Below are 6,000 nucleotides of genomic sequence, written 5' to 3' on the forward strand. Positions count from 1 at the left end.
ACCAATTATTTAGACAACTTTGGGCTAGGTTTTTCTACACCTCGTACTCCTTTTCCACCTGGAGGTAATCATACTCCTGTAAATATGTCTGGTCAGTCGTCCGTGTTTACTCAAAGTCCTGAATCTTTCTTACACGGCGGTCCTTCTGTTCCCACCGGGTATCAATCTCTTTCTGGTACTTTTGCGGGGGCATCTCCTCAACCCGTTGATCATGGGTTATTAGTTGGAAACAGTGGTAATATACCATTGGGTGTAGGAGACATTTACATGATGTCAGGTTCAGTTCCCGTTTCCCAACCTCAAGGTGGCCAATTACCGCCTGGGGGGCAGCCTCAGTTAACGCCTGGGGGGCAACCTCAAGGTACATCATTTGTGTCTGGGGGACAACCTCAAGGTCAGTACGCGCCTATGGTGCAATACATACCTCAAGGTCAACCCCAGCCTCAATATGTACCCCAGGGTCAACCTCAGTATCAATATCAACCTCAAGGATGGCAACCTCAAGGATGGCAACCTCAAGGGTATCAACCCCAAGGGTATCAACCTCAAGGGTACCAACCTCAAGGTCAAGGTCAACCCCAGTATCCGTATTTACCTCAAGGTTATCAACCTCAAGGTCAATACTCAGGTCAAGGTTATCAACCACCTCAAGGTCAATCATATGGTCAAAATGTGGGAACTACACCTTACAATTATCAATCCTATCCTCAATCCGGCTATGGATCTCAGTATCCTCAACCTGTTACGGGTCAATACCCTGGAATGTTAGTGTGGGATCCGTCACAGGGTCAACAGGTGTTGCAGCCAAGTATACAGTTGGTACCTCAAGCTGGACAACCCGTAGTTTCTGGTCCACCCCAACAACTGCAACCTGTCCAGTCAAATGTTCAAACTTCTGTAACTTCGGTAGTTACTCAGCCGCCAATTGCACCTAGTACTCCGTCTCAAACGGCTGCTGCAACTACCGCCACATCTACCATACTTACTTCTGGAGTATCGACGGCTCCGGTTTCTACTGTCTCTGTAACCACTCCTCAGACATCTTTACCTTTGTCTGGATCTATGATTCAAACCACGGTCCAGATGCCTGTAGGTCAGCCTGGTATAAGTACGGTTGTCACTACTCAACCTCAATTTTTTCACCAACCGTACCAGGGACAGTACCAACCTGGGCAAGCTGTCCAACAACCGGTTTACCAGTATCAACCGTATCCTGGGTACACTTATCAACAACCTCAACAACCCTAGTATGGTCCGGTTAATCCTGGTTTTCCAGGAGGATATAATATCCCAAATGCGACTCCTGTTCCTAGTTATCCTGGATATCCTCCTCCTGGGGCCGGTATTGTGACCCAGAGTTTTAGAGATCCTAACTAGCAGTTACCGTTTATCGCAACTTTAGATTTACTAGACTTGACGCGCCTAACGAACGATCCAATTCAATATCTTCAGTTCTGGCCGCCAATGCCAAACAAGTTGCCCAGTGATATACCCAAGTTCGAAGGTAAGTCTGGAGAGGATCCGTCCAATCACGTGATGACTTACCACCTCTGGTGTGCTTCAAATTCTATCTCGGATGATTCGATCCGCTTACGTATTTTCTAGCGTACACTCATTGCTCTCGCGGCCAAGTGGTACATTGAGTTACCACGGGCCTCTTTTTACAATTTTAGCCAGTTAGCTACCTCGTTCTTAACTCACTTTCAGTTGCCGGTCAGATACGATAACGGCACGGAGTTATTAACTTCACTAAAACAATCAACGTCCACGTATATTTCTGATCACATTCATGAGTGGAGACGTCGAAGAAGGCTAGTGAAAGTTTTTATCCCGGACCAAATCTTAGCTGAATGGTTTGTTAAATCATTATTACCGAAGATTACGGAAAATGTAGCTAAGGCCGGAGTAGTTACTGAGGAGCAAGTCATTGCTCAGGTGCAATACCTTGACTTAGTTTACACTCAGTCGGGTACGTTACACGAGAAGATTCCAGATCTTCCAAAGTCGAATCAAATTGCTGCTGCTCCTTCGGGATCTCATGCCGCTGATGGTATGATTGGTATCGTGAATACAAAGAGCAAGAAGAAGTCTTCCAAGGCTTCAACTACTCCTATTATCACTTTGCCTGATTCCCCGACAGGAGAGTCTTCTCCTGAACTTACCGCCGATATTCACGCTGTAGAGACATCTACGGCCAAATCAAAAAACGGTGGAAAGAAGAAAGGAAAGAAGAAGGCTAAAGCAGACAAGGCTCCGAAGGAGAAAACGGAAAAGTCGGAAACCAATGACGAAAAACGAAAACCTCGATATCCTTGTCTTATTTGTGAAGAGGATCATTTTACGAGAGATTGCCCTCATCGGGCCGAGGTTGTGAAAATAGTCAAAGGTTCTCCCACTCCTGCTGTGTTAAAAAATCCATTTCCGGAGCAGGAGAATAAGATGATAGGTTCTTCCTCAAAAGCCAGTGAAGAACCCATTTTGATGATGTCTCATGTGCGGATTGCGACTCGATCGCAAGATTATGGTAGTAAGGTTCCAATTGATGGTAAAGAAGCAGAATCTTCTCATTCTCACCCATCAACCTCACCTCCTGGTTCCGATCCACTACAGATCGAAAAACCTAACCCGGACTTAGTAATTAAACCGCCCGCCAAGGGTGTACTTCGAAGGTCCTCTTTCAATCCACATGCGAGAGCAGCCCAGAATTACAACATTGTTGAGGACTTAGCTGTTTCACCCTCAGCAATGTCGGCGTTAGAAGTGCTGCAATCATGCCCAGCACAACGAAAATTACTTTTGTCGGCTATCGGAGCTGTTGATGTTCAGGACCCGAACCTGATAATCTTCGATCTAGAAAATAGTACACCACGTCTCCCCCATCAAATGGCTTTCCAAATTCCAGTGATAGTCAAAAACAGGCCTATTCATCGGACTGTGATTGATGAGGGAGCCTCTACGTGTATTATGTCGATTCAATGTTGGAGATCTCTTGGTTCTCCTTCGTTGAACCAATCCCCCACCATCCTTAAGGCCTTCGATGGCCGTGGGTTCCGTCCGTTTGGTATTCTACAGGAATTGCCTATAGGGGTAGAAGGCAAAACCGTTAGTCTGGATGTGGAGGTGGTTGATGCCCCTCTAGACTACAACCTTCTTTTGGGTCGAAGTTGGTCATATGCTATGACAGCGGTCGTTTCATCGGTCTTCAGAGTAATTAAGTTTCCACATAACGGTAAGATCGTGACTATTGATCAGCTGACATACTTTTCATCCGACCCAGCCTCTTCAGAGAGTATCCAGCATGTCGGTAAGACGACAATCCCTTATAGGGACGTTGGTGTAGGTTTAGTTAAAGATTCTGGTTTACTGGGAACTTTTCCTCTCCCTCCACTCAGCGTAGATTCTTCATTTGCAACAATTCATATGATTACATCAGAAAACATTATTTATGATGATCCTTGGATTGTCCCATCTGAATCTGAGATAGACTCATTCGGTGAAGCTATGCCTTTGAGTCCATATGAAATTGCTTATGACGCTGTCATGTCTTTTACCGACTCGCGTTCAACCGAAATCGACCAAATGAATGTGGTCAGTGAAGAATCACTTTTCACCTCAACCTTAGAACGGATAGCGTTTCCCGAAGTCGTGTCATCTGACGAACAACTTCGCGAAATCCTAAGTGTAGACGATCTACCATGGGAAGATCTCCATCACAGATCTTCGTTTTTACCTAAGGATGATGCTTTTGAAAATGATTTTTCATCTATCTTTACCGCTGAATATGTCAAAGACGCTCAGGATCCAACGAAACATTCTGATTCAGAGTTGAATTTAGGGAATATTTCTCGTACTATTCCCATTGATATTTCAGTGAAGTCCGGAATTGAGGAAAACATTCATATAGGTGCCGCATGTACAGAAGATGAAATCCAAACTTACAAGGCCCTATTCCAAGAATTCCGCGATGTGTTTGCCTGGTCTTACGAGGAAATGCCGGGAATCGATCCTGCCATTGTTGTTCATGAAATAAAGACCTACCCGGATGCTAAACCCGTCCGGCAACGGTTGCGTCAGATTCACCCTCGAAAAGCGGCTGCGATTAAAGCAGAAGTCGAAAAGCTGTTGAAAGCAGGTTTCATATATCTGATCCCGTTAACGGATTGGGTATCGAATATTGTTCCGGTCAACAAGAAACAAGGAACAATAAGAATCTGTATCGACTATAGGGATATCAATCGAGCTTGTCCAAAAGACAACTATCCTACGCCTTATATCGATCAAATTATTGATGATTGTGCCGGAAGTGAAATGTTTTCCTTTATGGATGGTTTTTCGGGCTATAATCAAATCAATATTCTACCTGCCGACCAACCAAAAACGGCGTTCATTTGTCCATGGGGGACATTTGCTTATTGCAAATTACCTTTTGGGCTTAAGAATGCCGGCGCCACTTTTCAACGGGCGATGTCTTATGCATTTCATGACATCAAGCACATTGTGCAACCGTACCTCGATGATTTGCCTGCTCATTCTTTACATCGAGCTGATCACCTTGTCCATTTACGAGCAATCTTTATGAGGTGTAGGCATTATCGAATTAGGTTGAATCCCCACAAGTGTGTTTTCTGTATAGAAACAGGTCGATTACTGGGATTTGTTGTTTCAAGAGCCGGCATTCGCGTCGATCCCTCGAAGGTCGAAGCTATCATCAAATTGCCTCCTCCTTCGAGTTTGCGCCAACTCCAAAGTTTGCAGGGGAAAGCGAACTTTTTACGCCGATTCATCCCAAACTACGCCGAGGTCACTAAAGGTTTTACACGGTTGTTGAAACAGAACGCTCAATTCTCTTGGGACGAGATTTCCCAACAATATTTTGATGCACTAAAACATGCGTTGACCCATGCACCTTTGTTGCATCCTCCCAACTACAACCAGGACTACTTCTTATACCTCGCGGCTTCGCATTCCACCATTGGAATGGTGTTAGTTCAAGAAGATGAATTCGGAGCGGAACATGTGATATATTATCTTAGTAGGACCTTAAATCCCACTGAGTTAAAATATTCGCATGTGGAGAAATTGACCCTGGCAGCCGTTCAAGCTGTCCAACGTTTTCGTCACTACATTCTTCTCCGTAAAACTACAGTTATTTCGGATTGCAACCCTATGATTTATATTTTGACAAAACAACTGCTAGGGGGCAAGTACTCTAAATGGATCGTTATCCTGCAAGAGTTCGACTTGGAGTTCGAGAAGTCCAACTCTAAGAAATCCTTAGTTTTTGCGGAATTGATGTGTGATTTCCCGCGTGCTGAAACAGAAACTGTGGCAGAGGAGTCCATTGCGGACGAATCTTTGTTTCTTATCAGTACTGTAGATCCGTGGTACGGAGACATAATCATCTATCTCCAAACCCAAACCTTTCGGCCTGAAGCTTCCAAAGCGGACCGTCGAAAAATTCGGTTTCAATCCCAGCAATATAAAATTATTGGAGATACACTTTATCGCCGGGGGGCAGACTTAGTTTTTCGACGTTGTTTAACTCACGAAGAGGCTGAGAGGGTTTTGAATGATTGTCACTCTGGAGCATGTGGCGGTCATATGTCTGGGTATGCCACAGCTCAGAAGGTGTTGCGCGCTGGTTACTTCTGGCCATCTATGTTTAAAGATTGTATCATTGCAGTCCGGAAGTGCCACAACTGCCAAGTGTTTGATCGAAAGATGCGCGCACCACCTGCTCCTCTCCACCCTATAATTGCCGTTGGTCCATTCGCCAAATGGGGTATCGACTTTATTACTTGTAACCCTCACTCGGCCGGGGGGCATGCGTATATCATCCTCGCGGTTGATTATTTTACTAAATGGGCCGAGGCGATGCCTACATTCGACGCAAGCGGCAAAACAGCTGCAGTTTTCGTATTCAATCATATCATAACTAGGTTTGGTGTCCCACAAGCAATCATTACTGACCATGGGAGCCATTTTCGAAACATCATGATG

Source organism: Pinus tabuliformis, chromosome 4_2, assembly GCF_031772625.1.
Source record: "Pinus tabuliformis cultivar Carrire ecotype Pingquan chromosome 4_2, CPIR1, whole genome shotgun sequence".
NCBI classification, from domain to species: Eukaryota; Viridiplantae; Streptophyta; class Pinopsida; order Pinales; family Pinaceae; genus Pinus; species Pinus tabuliformis.